The following is a 23,059-nucleotide window of genomic DNA, read 5'->3' on the forward strand; positions in this document are numbered from 1 at the left end:
AGGCTCTATATGGGAGACGGTGTCGTTCTCTAGTTAGGTGGTTTGAGTCGGGAGAGGCTAATTTATTAGGCACAAATTTGGTTTGAGATGCATTGGAGAAGGTCAAGATGATCCAGGATCGGCTTCGTACAGCCCAATCTAGACACAAGTTTTATGCGGATCGGAAGGTTCGCGATGTTGCATTCATGGTTGGAAAGCGAGTCTTGCTCCGTGTTTCACCCATGAAGGGTGTGATGCAGTTCGGGAAGAAGGGAAAGTTGAGCCCTAGGTATATCAGACCTTTCGAGATCCTTGAGAGGATTGAGGAGGTGGCCTAAGAGCTTGCATTGCCACCTAGTCTATCTGCGGTTGATCTGGTGTTCCATGTATCTATGCTCCGGAAGTATTACATTGATCCGTCTCATGTTCTAGACTTCAGTACAGTCCAACTCGACGAGGATTTGACTTACATTGAGGAGCATGTGGCTATCTTGGACAGACAAGTCCGAAAGTTGAGATCAAAGAATATGGCTTTAGTGAAGGTTCAATGGAGGGGCCATCCGGTCGAGGAGGCGACCTAGGAGACCGAGCACGACATGTAGAGTCGTTATACTCACCTATTTACCACTCCAGGTATGCCCTTCTGAACATTCGAGGACGAACGTTTGTTTTAAGAGAGGGAGAATGTAACGACCCAATTGGTCATTTTGTATAATTGCACCCCGTTATCCCCTTTTTATACTTCACACATGTGTGCTTATAGTTTTATGACTTACAGGGTTGGTTAGTTTCGTTCCAGCAAGCTTTTCTTGATTCTTGACTTAGAAGTTTAAATTAAAAAAATATTGACCAAGCTTTTACTTTTGTGAAAATAACCCCCGGAACTGTGTTTTTATAGCTTTGATAATTTTGTATCGTGATTTTAGACTTGGGCGTATGCCCGAAATTGATTTTGGAAGTCCGCAGGTTGATTTATATTGATTTGCCGAAATTTGGCAATTTAAAGTTAAAAAGTTTGACCGTAGGTTGACGTTTAGCTATCGAGCTCGAAATTTGATTTTGGGACTTGGAATAGGTCCGTCATGGTATTTAGAACTTGTCTACAAAATTTGGTATCGTTTGGAGTTGATTTGATAGGATTCAGACGTCTAGTTGTAATTTTAGCAATTCTTAAACTTTACTTTGAAATCCATGCGTTTTAGAGTTCAATTCGTAATTTTAGATGTTATTTTTATGTTTTGATCGCGCGAGCAAGTTTGTATGATATTTTTTAGGCTTGTGTGGATGTTTGGTTTGGTGCCCCGAGGGCTCAGATGAGTTTCGGACATGTTCCGAGTGTTTTGGACCAAAGTTGGCAAAAATCTAGTGTCTATGCCGCTGTTGTCGCAATTGCGAACACCATGGTCGCATTTGCGAGCATAGTATAGGGACCTCAGGTATCGCAATTGCGATGCCATGCTCGCAATTGTGAAAAAAAACTTCATGTAGAAGGTAGTTCGTATTTTGCAAAAAAAGAGCCGCATTTGCGATGGAAACAGGCTTCGCAAATGCGAACCCATGTCGCAATTGCGACATCTACAACTAATCAAAAGGGATGAAAGTCGGGATTTATCTCTTATTTTCTTATTTTTGAACCCTAGACTCGGTAGGAGGCGATTTTCATCTACAAATGGGTAAGTGATTCTAATCTATTTCTAATCATATTCCATCAACATATCTTATATTTTAAGAAATTGAGTTTTGAAAAATAAGAAATTGAGTTTTGAGAGTCGATTTGGATTGAGATTTTGAAACTAATCACATATATGAATTCGTGGGGTCATGGGTAGTCGAAATCTACCATTGGATGACCGGGCAAGCCCCGGGTTGACTTTTGTTGACTTTTTAGGAAAGGTTTAAAGATCTTAGCTTTATCTATTGTAATTGAATTTCCTAGCATTGTTTGATGATATTAAGTCGATTTTGGCTAGATTCGAGCCGTGTAGAGGAACATTGTAAAGGAAAAGCTAATTTCAAGTGTTGAATTGGCCTAGTTGAGGTAAGTGTCTTGCCTAACCTTGTGTGGAGGAACTACCCCTTAGGATTGGTATTGTTTGATTCATTTGTGTTATGTGAAATCCGTGTACGCAAGGTGACGAGTGGGTACACAGTTTGTACGTGGTATTTGACCGGTTTAGGCTACTTATACTCCTTCCATGTCTTAATTTAATCATCATATCATGTTCTAAATTCTCATATTCAATCTATTATTACTTGTGTTAGTCCATCCTTACATGCGTTAAACGATTTCGTTATCACTTGTTCTATATTCTAGTTGATAAATTGCTCTCATGTTTTAGTTGAACTTGTTGCCTCTTTAATTGTTACGTGTTATCTCTTTCATTGTTGATTATCATTATTTGAAGTTATTGTTCATGTTATCTCTTTCATTGTTGACTATCATTATTTGAAGTTATTGTTCAAGTTATCTCTCTCATTGTTGATTATCATTATTTGAGGGTATCGTTCATGTTATTTCTCTCATTGTTGATTTCGATTATTTGGAGTTATTTTTCATGTTATCCCTTCCCTTTTTGATTTCCATTATTTGATGTCATTGTTATACGTTATCTATTACATTGTGAGTTATTCTTATTTAACATCATGGTTATACATTTCTCATTGTTGAGTTATTAGTGTTGAAGTTGTGAAGCCATTATCACGTTGAGGCGAAATTGTTAAATTCTTGTTGAACATATTAAATTCATTGTTGTTGTTGTTGTTGTTGTTGTTGTTGTTGTTGTTGTTGTTGTTGCTATTCTTGTACATGTTGTGGTCGAGTCATGTGCTATTGTTGTAGAGACATTAATATTGTTGATTGCGGGCAAGTTGTGATATATGAGCACTTGTGATGGGAGTTGTTATTGTGATGTGATATTGACGTGCATGCAGCGGTATAAGGCTTGGGGTTAATGTGCATGTGACGGTATAAGGTGGGACTTATATGCGTGTTGCTTGTAGGGAAACTACGTGAAGACACGCGGCGTCATAAGGTGGGCTAAAGTGCGTGTAGCTATTTCGGAAAAACTGTTTTTAAAAACAACTACTTCAAATATAAGGCTCACGCGGCGGTATAAGGAAAGATTGTGATTGAGATTGTGAAATATGTATACGAGGCGGTACCTCGGTTGTGATTCTTGATTTATACGAGGCGGTACCTCGGTGGTGATTCTTATTGTACACGAGGCGATACCTCGTTGTGATTCTTGTTGTTTATCACTTTTTGCAAGCAGTTTTGGTGGGAACATTTCTGTTATTTTGTTCTTCCTTGTTTAATAGTTGTTGCCCGTACATGATCATTTTAGCTCTTTCTTTAGCTGCTTCTTTTATGTTTTCTTTAGCTGCTTCTTTTATGTTTCTATTACTTCATTGTTGGTTGTAAATCGATAATTTTTCCGTCGTTGGTCTTACATTAATGTTCTTTCTATTGTTAGCTTATGTATATCTTGAACAAGTTTCTATGTCTAGTAAGTGTCTTGACCTGGCCTCGTCACTACTCTACCGATGTTAGGCTTGATACTTACTGGGTACCGTTGTGGTGTACTCATACTATGCTTCTGCATAATTTTTGTGCAGATCCAGGTATGTCTGCTGGTGCCGGACGCTAGAGTTGATTTGAGTTGCTGCTTAGAGACTTCAAGGTATACCTGCTCCATATCTGCAGGCCTCGGAGTCGCCTACCCTATTTTACTTCATGTTGTATTCCTTTCTGACAATGATGTATTAGCTATTATAATTTATTCTATAGAGCTTATGACTCAGTTCTACCGATTTTGGGGAGTGTCATGATGAGATTCTGTTTTGTTTCGGAAGGTTATATCAGTTATCCATCTTTATCTTAGTATTTTGATACTTATTTCTGCCACGTTATTGTTATTTGTTAGGCTTACCTAGTCGTAAAGACTAGGTTCCATCACGTCGTCCTACAGAGGAAAATTGGGGTCGTGACAAATGTAGGGTACACCACTCCTTGATATCATTACAAATATAGGGTATACCACTCTCTAGTCTTTTACAGTATAGGGTACACCAATCCCTAGTTGTATTTTCTAACATAGGGTACACCACTCCCTAGCTGATTTAATCTTAAGTGCAGGATACATCACTCCCTGATATCATTACTAATATAGGGTATACCATTCCCTGGTCGTATTTTCCCAACATAAGGTACATCAATCCTTAGTTGAGGAGTCATTTTGACAAGAAGGGTACACCATTCAAAAATAAATCATCATGTTTTCCTAGGGTACACCATTCTTGGCCTTTTATTGCTTTCAATAATGAAGCAGTTTAGAATTTTGGCAACAATAACTCATGAAATTTTCCTAATGAAAAATAGGGCAGAAAAATTTTGTTTGTTTGTTTGTTTGTTTTGGTGTCTGAGCGGGCTTTACCTCGAGGCACAGGGTCCGAGATGGCCAAAAGAAGAAGTCTCAATCCAAAACTAATGAAAAGAAAAGAAAAAGAAGTAATCCAAAATGCAGAAGTGGATGAAAAGATGTGGATTGCTCAAGACATGATTGAAGTCACGAGCATTGTATGCCCCGTTTTTATCAGAAGAAGCCATAGAAGAATGAACTAGCACCTGCAGCTAGCAAACATTAAGGTTTAAATCAGAGTCTGTATGAAGAACCAGTCAAGACTCAAGATCGGGTTTGAGAAGATTTATAAATAGAAATCTTGTAACTCATAGCTGATATGCTTGTTTAGTTTCTTTTGATTTTTATTTTTGGTGTAATAAAGAGTTTAGCAAGCAACAACAGTAGCAACAACCGTGAGATCATAGCCTTTCGGTAGTCCCAACTACCAAACTTTACAGAGCTACACTTACCTGATTCCTTTATAGCCAAGGATATGTAGGCAATCTCGAAAGCAAGGTTCGGTCAAACTTTTTCAAAATGCTTCCCACGGAGTATCAAATGGGCAAAAACTGTTCATGTTTGCTCACTTTATCTTTGTCCGAAAATTCTTCATATTTTCGTGCAAAGAGGGACAGCTGTGAGCAAGTAATTTTTACCCCGCTCGAAAATTACTCCCAAAAAATCACAAAATTGATCTTATAGAGTTTAGCATTTTTGTTTATTTATTTGATTGCATTTCTTGTGCATTAATAGACCATTTGCATTTTTTGCGTCACTAGGAATATTTTGAAGTTATAGAAAAATCACCAAAAATATTTTATCCTTCATGTTTGATTTTTAGATTGCATCGTAAGAGTTTATTACATTTTATTGAAAAGTCACAAAAATACATTAGACATGTTGCATATTGGCATTTTAGGTTTAATCAATTAGTTTCTTTCTTTAATGTGTCAAATAGTTAATTGATTTGTTAATGGCTAGATCAAAATAGATAAATAGGGATAATTTTGCAAATTAGTTGTGATTTTAGGTGGATTAATTAAAAGTGGTTAAAGTTGAAAATTTAAAATTGAAAGATGAGAAGGAAAGAACGGGGCAGTTTGTTTTCTATTTTTGAACTGGGCCAACAAATTAAACGGCCCAGTTTCCTTCTCAAATTACCACCCAGCTCTGCCCCAAACCCAGTCCAATACCCAGTCCAGACCTTACAACCACCAAAACGACACCGTTTCAGCCCCAATTAATCTCCATCATCCATCAGATCTCATCTGACGACAGAAAACTGGTCCCTTTAGTTACATAAAATTGTCCTAAAACACCTCATTTCTAACCTAATACACTCTCCTTCCTCTATATCATTAGCCGCCACCAATCACCCCACCGGTAATCGCTTCGTCGCCCGTGCCACCCCAAAGCCGACGTTGACCACCGTTGACCACCGACCGGAAATCGCCTCCACCGTCCGGAGTCAGCCAAAAGACGTGAAACCACCATGTTTCTTCTCCACTTTTCCTCCTTTACATCATCATAATAAGATCGTACTACCATTTCCGCCCCGCCATTACCCCATAGAAATACCTATCCATTCGGCCCTTCTCTGATTACTTTGACCTTAGTATCGGCATACCTCTATGCATATATCATTAGATAGATATGAAAAAAATCTATTCAATGATATAAGTATTAGGGTATTTCGAAGTCATCAAGACCCGGTCAAATCGCTGTTGACTAGCCATATCTTGCTAAAACACCTTCTAGTGTTTCACTTAGAGGTCAATAGGTAATTTTAGTAGGTAAATAACATAATTTAGAGGGATGTAAAAGAAAAAAAATAACTGAAAAAGATTCTCTGCATTTCTATATAACAGGACACTCTTCACACCTATTAAAACCATTCATTCTCACTCTCACTCTCACGCAAGACACACTCATCTTTTCACAATCTGAGATTTCAAAATACAAATTCACTCTCATATCCACAGAATACCCAACAGACTCTCACTCATCTCTATTCATTCTCACACATTCATCTTCATTCACTGCACTCACACAACAACATCTGGAATTCAAAAACATGGAGATCTGAAAAGAAAACCAAAGTTCTGAAGAAAAGCATGAAAAAACAATAGAGTTCTAGGTTAGCTTTCACTCAAAACAGTTCATAAGTTGTAGCTGTTTCGATTTGTTGTATTCTCTCTTGCATTTTTGGGTTTCGAAGTTGATCTAGCTTTGATTACTGGTTGTTTGCTGCTGTTCTCTGTCAACTAGTAGCTGAGCTTCAGTTGTAGTTGTTCTCAGCCTTTATTTGGCTATTTTAAGACTTGTTTGTTGCTGTGTAGGTATGTTCAAACACCTCTGTAGCTTTAAATTGAAATCATGAGTGAAATTAAAGATGTTTAATGCCTAATTCTATAGATCTAACATGTTTAATGATTTAATTTATTTGAATCTCTCTCCCTATCAATCTCTGAAGTTATGAACGTGTAAATTTGCATTGATTAGTGTCAATGGGCCATGTGTTAGTTGTTTTGAGTTTCTGTTGGTTTGTTATGAGATCTGAATTATTGTTGCAATATGTGTTCGATTTTCTTCACGACTTTGTTTGTTTGCTAAATCTGTTTATCTACACTCCTATGTTAACATCAGTTCTCTGTTTGTTTTGTTTATTTAACTGAAATTTAGATTGAAACTACTCACAAATTTATTTAGTGACTACTGATAATCATTTATCCTATCAAAGCATGCTAATGTTATTTCTGTTGTAGTATAGAATATACAACATACTGAAACACAGTGGTGAAACATAATTGGAGTTGATGTTTTCGGGTTTAAATGAAGCTAGAAGGAAGTGTTCATATCATATCTTCCTGTTCTGATTATTTTGCATTTGCATCTGGAAATCTGAAGAAGAAACATCGAGAAGGTCATTTGTATACTATTTTAATTCATTTAGTTTAGAACTTGGAAGCCATTTTCATGAGTCTAAGGATTGAATCAGAGAGTTCGTAACAATTTAGTTCATCGGTTTTGTAATTAATCGGTGGGTTAACAATTGTTACTTTAGTTTTCTCAAATTGGTTGAAATTTTTGTAACTGATTTATTCCTACCTATGATTGTGTAAGTAATGTTAGATCGGATGAAGCTTACGCAAATGAGCATATGCTGAATTACCCTTTTCTTTTGACGTTTGGGCGTCGCTTGGAGCCCAGTTCTGAGAAAACAACTTTGTTTAAGGCTAGTTGCGAGCCTGACTTTAAGCTAGCCCATTTCAGTAGCCTCCAGGCCCAAACCCATAAGAGTTCCACTTGGAATTTGGTCAGGCCCATTTTATTGTGATAAAGGCTCAAATTGAGTCTAAATCATTAAGCCTGAGTGGTATTATTAACTCCAACACCCTTGTCATTCAATCAACCACATTTCGTGAGTATAAACTTGAATTAACAGTGGGTGATTGCCCCTTTTCATCCCATAGAATTAGAGTGTTGATCTACACATTAGTCTTCTCTCAAAGTTAAACAATTAAAAATATCCCTTTTAAATCCACAATGCTTTTCATAATCATACCTCACACTAATCTCAAATAAGTTCTTTTTAGGAAATTAATTAACTTATGAATATTCGTAGGATGCTTTATGCGCGTTCTAATCTACTGGCATGATTATGTACACGTTCGCGTGGCATAATTATGATCCCAAAATAAATCAAGATACATGTTCACGCGACTTTGGCAAAACAACCTTACTAATAATAAAGTGTTATTAATTGTGTATACGTACGTATGACATGATTTTTATTGCACTAAATAAAATGTATTCACACACATGTGGTTCGTTTCAAGATAATTCTATAACATCATAATCGAGTAATGTAAATGCGGTAAAAGGTTAAAATGCACATAGATTCTAAAATACGTAATAATCAAATTAATAAGCAGAGTGTAGATTGTAAAGCGACTGTGCTAAAATTGCATAATTCGGAAATGCCTAATACATTCTCCTGGGTTAACATAATTTCTTACCCGGTCTTCTGTGTTTTGCAAACTTTAAACAGATTCAGTTTTTTTTTGATTTGGGATTTTAAAATAAATCGGTGACGCGGGAAACCATAATAATTATTCCAAATGACGATTCTAAATATTAAAATAAATTAATCCCATTTTAATAATGTCACTTAAAGTGGAAAAACTCATTTTCCCGTCAAAAGGAGGTGTGACACCACTCATAATTTTAATTACTATACTCCAAGCTTGTAAATTTTTGCCCAATTTTCTTAACCCATTTGAGTTCCAAATCAACAGCATAAATCCCAACTAAATAATTCTAATTGTAAGGCGAGAGTACTTCAAATCTTAAAAATAGTTACACTTAAATAAAAATAGAAATAAAAAAAAGTGCTTCAATGGAGGAAAATGGCGTGTGGTGGTATTGATGAGGAAGATGAAGAAGGGACAGAGAGTTCTGAACAAATAAAGGTTTAGAAAAAAAAAGGATGAAAAAAGAAGAGAAGGGCTGGAGGTGGAGGTTGGCCGGCGAAAAAACAAGATAGAGATAGAGGGAGGGTGGGGAAGATGAGGGATTTGCTGACACGTGAAATTAAATAAGTATTTAGACAGTATTTTAGCTGGTAGGCGCGCTTCTATCTTGGTGTTTTGGTCGGGGTTAAAAAAAGGTGTGTATTAGACACACTTTTAAGAGGTTGGGTGTGTAATATAATTTCAGCCTACAAACAATGTGTAAAAGAGATTTGGCATATAGTTTAGATGGTAATTTATGTATTTTGCCTAATTAATACTCTACTAGAACAATATGGGTGCGCACCTAATTTTTCACTATATTTTAATTTTTACCACATTTTACTATATAAATATTTTTAGAAATTTAATATATATATTTTTAGCTTTGTTATATTTTTTTAAATATAGGGTAAGAATTAAAAATAATTTAAGAGGTCAAATTATTACTATTAGTATTATTTTTATTTTTTATCTTTATTTTAAAATAAAATAAATTAAAAAACGAAAAAACAAATATTTTTTAAATTTTCGGATGGGAATAAAATAATAAAAAAATTTAAAGTATGGAATAAAAAATGAAAAGTAAAAGTAGGTGGAAATTATTTTTATAAAAAAGTAAAAGAAAGTGGAAAATTAAAAAGATAAAAGTAAAAGAATGTGCAAATTTTTAAAAAAATGAAAAGTAAAAGAAATATGAAATTAAAAAAATAAAAGTAAAGGTAGCTGAAATTATTTTTTAAAATATAAAACAAAGTGGAAATTAAAAAAAGAAAAAGTAAAATAAGTGGAAATTAAAAAACAAAAGTAAAATAAGTGGAAAATAAAACAAAGTAAAGTAAAAAAAAGTAAAAAATTTAAAAATAAAAGTAAAGGAAAGTGGGAAATTATTATTTTTTTTAAAAAGAAGAAAAATAGGAAGTGAGAATTCTTTTTAATTAAAAAATAATAAAATAATAGAAAAATAAATCTGAAAAAATTTAGAATTTTCCCCCTATAAATAGAAGAGAAATGTGAGGAGAAAAGGGGAGAAGAAATGAAAAAATAGAGGAGAGAATTGAGAGAAAACAAAATTCTTCTTCTGCGCTAAGTGAATTTCTACTCGTTTTATTATTTCTTTCGAAAATTCAAGCAATTCATCACCCTGTTTAAGAAATAAAAATGCCTCAAATTCAAGCCTAAAAACACCTTGTGAAGCTTCATTAATAGTCACCTCTCTCACGCCAAAAACCAGCAGCCTCACGAGGTACAGTCGAATTTAAGTCCGCACTCGAATTTTAGAAGGTTCGTCGCTAGATTTTCTTCTCATCTGCCGATTTGCCCTTGGTTTTGGTGTATTTGCTCGGCTCAGAATTGTTTTTGCATTAATCAAGTTCTGAAGGAAATTTTTTGCTTAAAGGTTCATTGCTTATCCTCCCTTTGTTAATTATTTTATTGTTTTGTGTGATATTCTTATAGAGGTTCATGTGATAATTTTTTGTGTTGTTTTATTTATACACATTATCATGTTGAAATTTTCTTTTACATGTTTCAAGCGATTTGTCAACAGATTATTTGAATAGGATTTCATCTTAATGAGATTTGCTATTTAGAATTAAGAATGAAGATCTTGCCATATTAATGGGCCATGCGTTGGAGTTCAAGTAAGTGAACCAGAAATGAGTTACCATATTTAATAGGAAAGAAAGAATTAGACATGGGTTGGATTGAGTATAAATCTGTCAGGTCCAATAATTTTGTCACTAGACTAATAATTAGCTCATTCTTCCATAATGGATAAATGTCTCATAATTTCAAAGATAGAGTAGTAAGTTGTAAATATTTCTAAGTGTGGATGACTTTTCAATACTTTAAATAACTAATATATTTTCCGACTTCCAAATAATTTTCTATCCATAAACTCTTGGTCTTACAATAATTTCAAATTAGTTTAGGAAAATAATACAAGTGCGCGTTCACATGACTTGACCAATCAACTTCGAATAATGATAAATGTGTTATTGATTGTGTACACGTACGCGTGGCATGATTCTTGACGCCAAACAAAAATGAGTACACGTACGCGTGACTTATTTCAAGATAATTTTTATAAATCTAATCAAGCAATAAAAGCGGACATAGGTAAAACATGAGAACTAATAAAACATAGGTTATCCAAAAATAATATAAGCCAAATGTAGTCAATAAAGCGACCGTGCTAGAACCACGGGACTCGGGAAATGCCTTACACCTTCTTCCCGGTCAACAAAATTCTTTACCCGAACTTTATTTTCGCAGACCAATAATAATAGAGTCAAACCTTCCTTTGACTAGGGATTCAAATAAAAGGTGACTTGGAACACCCAAAAAATCTATTCCAAGTGGCGACTCTGTAAATAAAATAATCCCTATTCAAGTTTGTCACTTTAATTAGAAAAACTCTTTAACCCACAACTATCCATAACACATATATCTTTTGTGGGGTAGACTTTCGTGCTCCCGGTACGTTGCCTCCACCTCGGCTCGAGCTGTTCGCTTGGGTAAGCCAGGTCTAAAATACCCCCCCAGGATTTTAAACCTAAAATAACATAGCCTCATGCCGGATCCTTAGTAGGAACGTTTGTTTGCATCACGTGCATTTGACTTTGGGGACTCAACACATGGGTTGGATCCGTCTAGGACAGGTGTACCCAAAAATAAAATACCATCATGATGCATTCTACGTGCTATTTGTGCATTTTGTTTGATCTGATTTGCATGTTGACCGGTTGTTAGAATAAATACAGAAAATTGAGAAAAGGCAAAAGGGAGAAGTAAGAGAGAAAATTCATCAGGTTATTTGAAAAATCTAGAAACTCTACCGAAATTTTGAAAAATACAAAGAGAAAAAGAAAAGTCATTTCAAAATGAGTCAAAACAAATCATGTTTTCCCTGTTGTGTCAAAACCGGCCGAACTATGCGGGTTTGATTCTCACCGGATGTGAGATACGTAGGCAAACCTCATCGGTTCCGGCCCCCAAATTTCAAAAATCAAAAAGATATTTTTCTTTAACTCCTTCTTTAGAAGTTTTTCGTTGCGACGTCAAATCCAAAAATTCCAAAAAATATTTTCTTCTTTTTTAAAAAAGAAATGTCTTTTTCTCAAAATTCAAAAAAAAAATCAAAATCCAAAAAAATATTTTCTTTCTTTTGAAATTTACAAAAAAAAAAAAAAATCAAAATCCAAAAATATTTTTTTTCTTCTTTAGAAGTCTTTCTTTCATCAATTCTAAAAAAAAACAATTCGAAATCGGAAAAAAAATTGAAACTATTTTCATTGATAGGAGATTTTGTCGGATTATTTGTATATGAGTTAAAAAAATGTTAGTTTATCTATTTTATTCCTGATCTTCCTGAAATACGCAAGATCCGATTCATGCGACGTCATGATACGTAGACAATCCTCATCAGATTCGATCATAGCCATTAAATAAATCGAGTGAAAAAAAAGAGAAGAAAGAAAAAGAAATAAAGGAGTGACAAAAATAACAAAGAAAAAAAATCAAAAAAACAATCCAAAAAGAGAACGATTTGTCCAATTTGAAAACAAAAATCGCGAAAAATTTCTGTGAATATGCTGTCAAATGTCGCGAGTAAGCCGCCCCTGTAAATACTCCAATGGACGAAGCAGAAATGGTTACGATTTTCCTACAGGCCCAAGAGTCGGACTACTTACAGAACATGATGTCTACTATAGGTAGATCATTCGCCGAGGCTATCAAAATTCGCTGAAGGTCATTGCAGCCATTGCCGAGACAGAATAAATGCCGAAAAAACGATCGCCAAGCCTGAAAGTTCCCCATTAGACGGGAGTTTTGGTAGCTAGTCTTGCTATCCTTTCTGCGTTCGGATTATCTTAGGGTGTGATCCGGATGTTTTACTTTATTGTCTTACTTTCCGATGTAAACCCTTCTATCTTTAAAATTCAAAAAAAAAATCAAATGAAATTAATATTTCATTGTCCAAGAATGTCTCTTTTCTTAATTTTGTCACTTTTTCTTATTCTCTTTTCAGTTCTGTTAATGCAGATTTTAATAACATGACATGCTTGCGAACTTCATGCCAGATCCTAAAACGTTGTTAGACCCCGAAATAATGAATCAAGAAATAATATATTTTGAAGACAAGGCTTGTAAGAAAATAAATAGAAAATTGGAACGAAGTTGAGATACCCTCTTTTCGGATCATTGTTGAAGCCGAGATTGAGAATAAAGATTGGGTCAAGAACCGATTGGAACAATTGACACTGATTAATAAAAAATGATTGGTCGCAGTTTGCCACAGGCGGTTGTACCAACAAAGAATGGCTTGTGTCTACAACAAGAAGGTGCGGCCCAAGAAATTTGAAATAGTACAACTCATTCTGAGACGTATCATCCCACCTCATGAAGAAGCTAAAGGAAAATTAGCTCCAAATTAGTCCATACATTGTAACGAGAGTACTGCAAAAGAGAGCGTTGTACCTGGGTAACATCAAAGGAAATGTCCTTGAAACAACTGTCAACACATGGGCAGTCAAAATGTACTATGTTTGATCCTCCATAAAATATTAATGTTCTCCGGTTGGGATGACGAATGCTTTCATTCTCGCTACCCAAACACCATTAACCCTTTTGTAAACCCTTTGAGCCGGTTACTCTTCTTTGATTACCCTCTTTGGAACCTTAAAGTATTATTAAAAAAATAAGAAAAGAAAAGAAATGAAAAATGGGGGGGGGGGGGAGTGAAAACAAAACAAAACAAAACAGAAGAAAAAGCAAAAGAAAAAAAAGAAACAAAGTTTCATTGAACTACGTTTGACTTGATTCCGAAAGGATACGTAGGCAGCCTCTCTCTAGGGTTCAGTCACACCAAAACAAAAATTCACATTCCCCCAAAAGTTGAAACTGGGGCAGATGTTACAATGGTTCGACAATGGTTTTTCCTGAAAGGTTCCAAAGTTATGATTCAATCCAAATTCTTTTTACCCAAATCCTTTTCAAGTCCTTCCAATCAATCAACGAGAATGTTCAAGAATTGGAGGATACAGTTACTTGGATATGATACAACCAAATGAGATAAATAAAATAAGAGAGACTTATTTGTGAAAACCCTCACGGGCATCGTAGGGCGATGTCGAGCAGAGAAAATAAAAATAAGAGAGTCTTGTTAGTGAAAACCCGCAAAGGGCACTATAAGGAGATGGTGAGAAGAGAAATGAGAGAGGTCAGCTAGTGAAAATCCACAAAGAGCACTATAGATTGAAAAGAAGGATCTTCACATCTATTGGCATCGATACAGTCCTAGGCAAGGTTTCTCGGTTTTGAGGCAAAAGTTGTGTTGAATTGCTGAGAGTCGGACGGTTTACACTGACCAGGCATCGATCTAAAAGGTATGTCATGTTCATTGAAGTTCGCATGTACTCCCAGATAAATCCTTCTTTAATTTTGTTCCCCGAAAGGGACACCTCTTGTTTAAACTCATTCTCCATTGTTGTTTTCTTTGAATCCCTTTCGGTATAACTTCGTGTCAAAATAAAGGCAAAGAAAGGATGGTAAGACCGATTACAGGGCTCTCGTTTGAAGCAAACAGATACATTAAAAAGGCACCCAAACTCGGCAGAGGCATCAAGTCAACCCCGACTAGCCATGGGGATGATGCTTTGAAATCAAAAACACTCAAATGGAGGAAATCAAATTGAAAGTGCCGACAAGGGCAAACTGAAGTTGAATAGGTTAGGTCCCAAGTGGCTAACCGTTTTGGCAAAGTTTGAAAAGCAAAAGGTTCCCCAATGCTCTGGAATTGAATGTTTTGGAGGAAAGAAGTCGAAAGTGAAATGCCACAAAGGCAAAATAAAGTTGATAAGGTCAAGTTCAGCGCGACCAACCGTCATGTAAAAGTTTGAAAAGTCAAGGGCTCTCTAGGGCCAGAAATGCAAGTGGTTGTCGTGAAACATCTAGTGGCAGGTTGAAATCATCATCAAAAGAAGATGGGCACAAAGCTAAGCTGCCAAAGACATCAAGGCCACAAACTGACCACCACTTTGAACACTCGTGATTTTTCGTTGTTTACAGTAGGAACAAAGCAGTGCAGAATGGCGATTCCTAAAGGACGAATGTCGCCAAAGATAAGTTTCCTCAAAATCTCCACTTTCATTTATTTTTAGCATGCATCACTACTGCTCATACCTCTCATTTTCGTAGCTTAACCCAGGTAGAACCTTTTCGCCTAGGGGGATCCAGCTTATAGTTTCGGGTAGAAGTACTCTTCGCTCAGGTTGTTTTACATAGATTAACCCAGATAGAACCTTTTTGCCTAGGGAGATCCAGCTCATAGTTCCGGGTAGAAGTATTTTTTGCCCAGGCTATTTTTTGTAGCTTAACCCAGGTAGAACCGTTTCTCCTAGGGGGATCCAAGCTCATAGTTTCGGGTAGAAGTACTCTTCGCCCAAGCTGTTTTTCGTAGCTTAACCCAGGTAGAACATTTTTGCCTAAGGGGATCCATCTCATAGTTCCGGGTAGACCTACTCTTCGCCCAGGTTGTTTTTCATGTAGCTTAACCCAGGTAGAAACTTTTCGCCTAGGGGGATCCTGCTCATAGTTCCGGGTAGAAGTACTCTACACTCAGGTTGTTTTTCGTAGCTTAAACGAGGTAGAACCTTTTCGCCTAGGGGGATCCAGCTCATAGTTCCGGGTAGACGTACTCTTCACTCAGGTTGTTTTACATAGCTTAACCCAGGTAGAACCTTTTCGCCTAGGGGGATCCAGCTCATAGTTCCAGGTAGAAGTACTCTTTGCCCAGGCTTGTTTTTTGTAGCTTAACCCAGGTAGAACATTTTCGCCTAGGGGGATCCAGCTCATATTTTCGGATAGAAGTACTCTTCGTCCAGGCTCTTTTTTCGTAGCTTAACCTAGGTAGAACCTTTTCTCCTAGGGGATCCAGCTCATAGTTCCGGGTAGAAGTACTCTTCGCTCAGGTTGTTTTTCGTAGCTTAACCAAGGTAGAACCTTTTCACCTAGGGGATCCAACTCATAGTTTCTGGGTAGAAGTACTCTTTGCCCCGGCTTGTTTTTCTTAGCTTAACCCAGGTAGAACCCTTTCGCCTAGGGAGATCCAGCTCATAGTTTCGAGTAGAAGTACTCTTCGCCCAGGGTTGTTTTATGTAGCTTAACCCAGGTAGAACTTTCTCGCCTATGGAGATCCAGCTCATAGTTTCTGGGTAGAAGTACTCTTCGCCCATGCTTGTTTTTCTTAGCTTAACCCAGTTAGAACCTTTTCGCATAGGGGGATCAAGCTCATAATTTTGGGTAGAAGTATTCTTCATCCAGGCTTGTTTTACGTAGCTTAACCCAGGTAGAACATTTCGCCTAGGGGGATCCAGCTCATAGTTTTTCGGGTAGAAGTACTCTTCGCTCAGGATGTTTACGTAGCTTAACCCAAGTAGAACCTTTTCGCCTAGGGGGATCCAGCTCATAGTTTCGGGTATAAGTACTCTTCACCCAAGCTTGTTTTTTGTAGCTTAACCCTGGTAGAATCTTTTCGCCTAGGGGGATCCAGCTCATAGTTCCGGGTAGAAGTACTCTTCTCTCAGGTTGTTTTACGTAGCTTAACCTAGGTGGAGCCTTTTTGCCTAGGGGGATCCAGCTCATAGTTCCAGGTAGAAGTACTCTTTGCTCAGGTTGTTTTACGTAGTTTAACCTAGGTAGAAACTTTTCGTCTAGGGAGATCCAGCTCATATTCCGGGTAGAAGTACTCTTCGCCCAGACTCGCTTTTCGCAATTTAACCCAGGTAGAACCTTTTCGCCCAGGGGATTCATATTCATTTCAGTAATACAGGGCACCAACCCCTGGTTACATTTCTTTTCCGTAATACAGCGTGTCATCCCCTGGTTACATTTCCTTTCAGTAATACAGGACGTCATCTCATGATTACATTCTTTTTCCGTAATACAGGGCACCAACCCCTGGTTACATTTCTTTTCCGTAATACAGCGTGTCATCCCCTGGTTACATTTTCTTTCAGTAATACAGGACATCATCCCATGATTACATTCTTTTTCCGTAATACAGGGTACCAACCCCTGGTTACATTTCCTTACCAGTAGCAGGGTACACCAATCCCTAGTCACTTTTCCAATATAGGGTCTCCACTTCCTAGTTTCTTTCATTTTAGACATAGGGTCTCCATTCCCTAGTCTCTTTTTGTTTTTATTAACTCACGAAATTTTCCTAGTGCAAACTGGGGCAGAAAAAATTTCGTTCGTTTGTTTGTTTTGGTGTCTTAGTAGGTTTTACCTCGAGGCACGGGGTTCGAGATGACCAAAAGAATTCTCAATTCAGAATAAAAGAAAAGAAAAAATAAATGAATCCAAAATGGAAAAGCAATTGAAAAGATATGGAATGTTCAAGACATGACTAAAGCCACGAGCATTAGAGTCCTGTTTTGATTAGAAGAAGCTATAGAACAATGAACTAGAACCTACAGCTAGCGAGCATCAAGGTTTAGATCAGAGTCTGCATGAAGAACCAGTCAAGACTCAAGATCAAGTTTGAGAAGACTCATAGATAGGAATCTTGTAACTCATAGCTGATAGGCTTGTTTAGTTTCTTTTTTTATAATAGCAGGATCACGGAACCTCACTCGACTCATCAACTCATCATTCCACCATTCTCCTTGAACTACACGTGACCTGATTCCCCTATAACCCGGGATATGTAGGTTGTCCAAAATCAGGACTCGGTTACACCCTATCTTTTATTTATTTTCCTTTTGAATAACGTGTTTGGTCAAAAAATAGTTACATGGCTCACCTAGTCTTTGCCTGAAAACTTTTCATATTTTCAAGCAAAGAGGGGCAGCTATAAACACCTAATTTTTCACTATATTTGAATTTTTACCACATTCTACTATGTAAATATTTTTAGAAATTTAATATATATAATTTTAGCTTTGTTACATTTTTTTTAATATAGGGTAAGAATTAAAAATAATTTAAAAGGTCAAATTATTACTATTAGTATTATTTTTATTTTTTATCTTTATTTTAAGATAAAATAAATTAAAAAAACGAAAAAAATAAATATTTTTTTTAATTTTCGGATGGGAATAAAATAATAAGAAAATTAAAAGTATGGAATAAAAAAGTAAAAGTAAAAGTAGGTGGAAATTATTTTTTTAAAAAAGTAAAAGAAAGTGGAAAATTAAAAAGATAAAAGTAAAAGAATGTGAAAATTTAAAAAAATTAAAAGTAAAAGAAAGTGGGAAGTGAAAATTCTTTTTAATTAAAAAATAATAAAATAATAAAATAATAAAAAAATAAATCTGAAAAAATGCCAAATTATTTTTCCTATAAATAGAAGAGTAATGTGAGGAGAAAAGGGGAGAAGGAAGGAAAAAATAGAGGAGAGAATTGAGAGAAAAAGAATTCTTCTTCTGCGCTAAGTGAATTTCTACTCGTTTCATTATTTCTTTCGAAAATTCAAGCAATTCATCACCCTGTTTAAGAACCAAAATTGCTTCAAATTCCATCCTAAAAATACCTTGTGAAGCTTCATTAATAGTCACATCTCTCATGCCAAAACCAACAGCTTCACGAGGTACAGTCGAGTTTCGGTCCGAGCTCGAATTTTAGAAGGTTCGTCGCTAGATTTTCTGCTCATCTGCCGATTTGCCCTTGGTTTGGTGTATTTGCTCAGCTCAGAATTGTTTTTGCATTAATCAAGTTCTGAAGGAAATTTTTTGCTTAAAGGTTCATTGCTTATCCTCCCTTTGTTAATTATTTCATTGTTTTATATGATGTTCTTATAGAGGTTCATGTGATAATTTTTTGTATTATTTTATTTATACACATTATTATGTTGTAATTTCATCTTACATGTTTCAAGCGATTTGTCAACAAATTATTTGAATAGGATTTCATCTTAATGAGATTTGCTATTTAGAATTAAGAATGAAGATCTTGCCATATTAATGGGCCATGCGTTGGAGTTCAAGTAAGTGAACCAGAAATGAGTTACCACATTTAATAGGAAAGAAAGAATTAGACATGGGTTGGATTGAGTATAAATCTAGCATACCCAATAATTTTGTCACTAGACTAATAATTAGCTCATTCTTCCATAATGGATAAATGTCTTCTAATTTCAAAGATAGAGTAGTAAGTTGTAAATATTTCTAAGTATGGATGACTTTTCAATACTTTAAATAACTAATATATTTCCCGACTTCCAAATAATTTCCTATCCATAAACTCTTGGTCTTACAATAATTTCAAATTAGTTTAGAAAAATAATACAAGTGCGCATTCACATGACTTGACCAATCAATTTTGAATAATGATAAATGTGTTATTGATTGTGTACACGTACGCGTGACATGATTCTTGACGCCAAACAAAAATAAGTATATGTACGCGTGACTTATTTCAAGATAATTTTCATAATTCCATATTTTAATATAAAAGCGGACAGAAAAACATGGAAACCAATAAATCACAGTTTATCTAAAATTAATTCAAGCCAAGTTGTAGTCAATAAAGCGACCGTGCTAGAACCACGGGACTCGGGGAATGCCTTACACCTTCTCCCCGGTCAACAGAATTCCTTACCCGGACTTTATTTTTGCAGACCAATAATAATAGAGCCAAACCTTCCTTTGACTAGGGATTCAAATAAAAGGTGACTTGGAACACCCAAAAAATCAATTCCAAGTGGTGACTCTGTAAATAAAATAATCCTTATTCAAATTTGTCACTTTAATTAGAAAAATTCTTTAACCCACAACAATCCATAACACATATATCTTTTGGGGCAAAAAGAGGTGTGACAATATGTTAAACTTGAAAACAAGGTAAGAAATGATATTTTTTGTATTTTTTAAAACGTTAAATATTTCAAAAAAATAAGTAGGGAATGACCCATTGACCATTATATGTCATCAGTCCATCTCTTACTATCAAATAAATAACACATTAGAATAATAGCTTGTTGTTATAAGAAAAATTAAATTATGGTGGATGTCTACTCTTCCTCCATGATCTTCTCAAATGCTTAATGACATATTCAATGATATATTTCTATGCTTAATGACATATTTAATGACGTATTTTTCTTCACTTTTCATGCCTATATAAAGGCCTTGTAATAGATAGGAAAATACACAAAATTGAAGAAGAAAATCTCTTCCTTCTCTCTATCTCCATTTGTTGTTCATGTTTTACTAAATTGCTTTTATTTCATAACAACATGTCTTGTTCATGTTTTACTAAGTTGCTTTTATTTTATAACACGTTATCAACACGAATTGCTCATTTCATGATCTTCTACGTCAAGACTATGTAAATTATAAGCAAACAATGAGATCAAGTACAATGAAAAATGTCTTGGATGATAATACAAAGATAAGTTTTACATCCATCTAAACCCATTCATACTTTCATATCTTTGCATTAACTTTATGTACAGTGTTTAGTAAAAAGAAAATTTTTAATTGTATCCAGTGAAATAAAGAATTGGAAAGGTATGTCTTTATTTGCTACATCTCTTATAGGACAGATAATATTCCAACGTATATATATGTTCTGACCTTTTACATACTATGATAGATAATTATTAAGGTAATTTAGTAATAATATTTTTACCATAACATGATGTATTTCATTAAAAGCAAAATTGGCATATATCCTAACTAGCATTTTTGTTGCAGAGAAACTACTTCAAGATTGAAATAGTTATATATGTCTTCTTGAAAGTTAGTTTACTTATGCCTATAATTATGAAGTAATAATATTTTAAAGGCTCGAGTGCGAGTCCTATTGAATTTTGGCCTATTATGCCAAAGATTGAGGGTAAGACGATGGGTGCAAGTCCCAACGCACTGTGTTGATAAAAAGACGTTGGATTCAAGTTCCAACGCATTATGGCCTAGCATGCCTTTATATGGGTAAGGCATTGGGTTTGAGTCCTAATGCACCATATTGATAATAATAATAACTAAATAAAAGATAATATAATTTTCATAAAAAAGCATGAAGCTTGTCCCACTTGATTTGCTCCATTCTTGAAGTGAATGTGATAGCAGTGCATGATAAGTCTAAATAAAGACAAGTGGTTGACCAATGAATGTGGGCGTGCGAAAGGCCAAAATAATAATAGTTATCACTATGGTAATTATAAAAAGGGAGAAATTCTTTGAAGAGAATGTGACTTGTGATAAACATTGAGATTGCATACTCATTCCTGAAAGTGAATGTGAAAATATATATATGATAAAGATTATGCATAATAATATACTTGTGCATAGTTGGATAAATACTACAACTCACCTTTAATGGAGGTTTGAGACAAAGAAAGATAATAAATATTATTGTGTAGTTACATGAATATATCATTGGTTGCATGCATATGATACGCCAAAAATATTTTGTCATGCCTTATGAAAGTTATTAAAAGCAAAATTAAAGCAAGAAATTATTTTGCTTGTGATAATTTTGAACATGACAATTATTATGATATGATTCTCTTTGTGAAGGAGACATTCATTATATGGATGGTGTGATAAAAGATCTTGTAGTACAAAAGCAGTTAAGAGCTCTGAAAGAACTAATTTGTTACTACCCGAATGAATGAAATTGTTCATGATATTAATATTGTAGTAAGTCTCAAAAGAAATATTTTGATTTACAAATATATTAGCCAAAGTGATTGGCATATTGAGACTATAAATGAAAAAAAGATTGAATATCTTTATATTACTATAATCATACCGGGTAAATATGAAAGGTTATCTGACTTTTCTTCTATTTGTACTATACAAGTATAAGCATGATGATGCAATCACAAGCCACAAGTAAACTAGAGGTTTACTGAAATAAATATTAGTTGGCATGACCGGTTGACCATCGCGGTTCAATTATGATGCGAAAAAATTAATTGAGAATTACATTGGCATATATTGAAGAAATATAAGATTCTTCAAGAATTCTTTTGTACTGCTTATTCTCATGATATACCGGTTAAGGTTGGGATTGAATCCCTTGATTTCTGGAACGAATAAAAGGTGATAAATATATGGGTCCAGTCACCTTCCATATGGACCGTTTACTATTATATGATTTTAATAGATGCATTTATTCTATGGTCACATGTGCATTTGTTATCAACTTGTAGTTTAGCTTTTGCAAGATTGATTGCTCAAATTATTAGAGCACAGTTCCAGAATATAAATTATGATGATTTATCTTGATAATACTGGCTTAAATCCAAGTTGATTTAGCAGAAACTGTATGCCTCCAATTATATCTAAACCATTGGTTATGAAGATATGTGATGTATTATTTAATATACAACAACACTTATACGCATCTAGCCAAGTTATGATAAGTTCTCCCTATCACAATCGGTTCAGGGTTAGGAACCAAATAATTTCCATCTAAAAATATGAATATGCTATATGATTTAATTGTTCCACCACAATGCACAAAGATGGATCCCCAAATAAGGCTAGGGATATGTGCTGGTGATCCCAATAATAGGGGGAGAAAATGGGCAGCTGAAAAAGTAATGCGTGTAATGAATTATTATTAGTACATCGAGATCCTCGTACGAGAAAATGTGAACTTGAAGTTCAAGTGATAATTCATTTGCAAAATATTGCCAGGCGTATTTGCTGACCCAAAGCTAAATATCATATTCAACTTCTAATGCTCCAAATAAAATACAGTTCATAATGAATAGAGTTCATGGCATGCATAAAGCATAATAGACTAATCGGTTCCAAAGATAAAACTCCTTGAAGAAGGAGAGGAGCAAATGTTCAAGATGGTCATAATAAGGAGGCAAGTGCTCTAGAAGAGCACCACGACATAACACTTCATAAGACCTCATGGGAGAGGCTCAGGTACCTGAAAATAATAAGATAAAGAGATCTCAATAAGTTATGTCTTTATTGGGTAATAGTAGAACCGATATAAAATGATCGTCGACGATATTGTTAATATAATGTAGCGCTCAATATTATTAATATTGACGAGGATCTTGAGCTCAAATCTGTCATGAAATTTGGACAGATAAATGATTGGCCAAATAAAAAATACGTAATAAAAATTGATTTCACATGAAAAATATGAAGTTGGACGGATAGTCCCAACACCTGAAAGTATAAAGTCAGTGGA

At 35.0% G+C, this 23,059-nt stretch overlaps 1 long non-coding RNA gene across 2 annotated transcripts; it reads left to right on the top strand.

Moving 5' to 3' along the window:
• The first annotated feature begins 5,654 nt into the window (after nucleotides 1-5,654).
• LOC107769744 (uncharacterized) lies at nucleotides 5,655-7,472 on the top strand. 2 transcript variants are annotated; one of them, XR_012705350.1, is made up of 2 exons: nucleotides 5,655-6,718; nucleotides 7,145-7,472. It is a non-coding gene; the product is annotated as an uncharacterized LOC107769744 (long non-coding RNA). The 2 variants fall into 2 exon arrangements; XR_001644476.2 differs by having other exon boundaries at nucleotides 7,150-7,472.
• Nucleotides 7,473-23,059: the final 15,587 nt, after the last annotated feature.

The sequence above is a fragment of the Nicotiana tabacum genome, chromosome 22 (genome assembly GCF_000715075.1).
Source record: "Nicotiana tabacum cultivar K326 chromosome 22, ASM71507v2, whole genome shotgun sequence".
In the NCBI taxonomy this organism is placed as follows: domain Eukaryota; kingdom Viridiplantae; phylum Streptophyta; class Magnoliopsida; order Solanales; family Solanaceae; genus Nicotiana; species Nicotiana tabacum.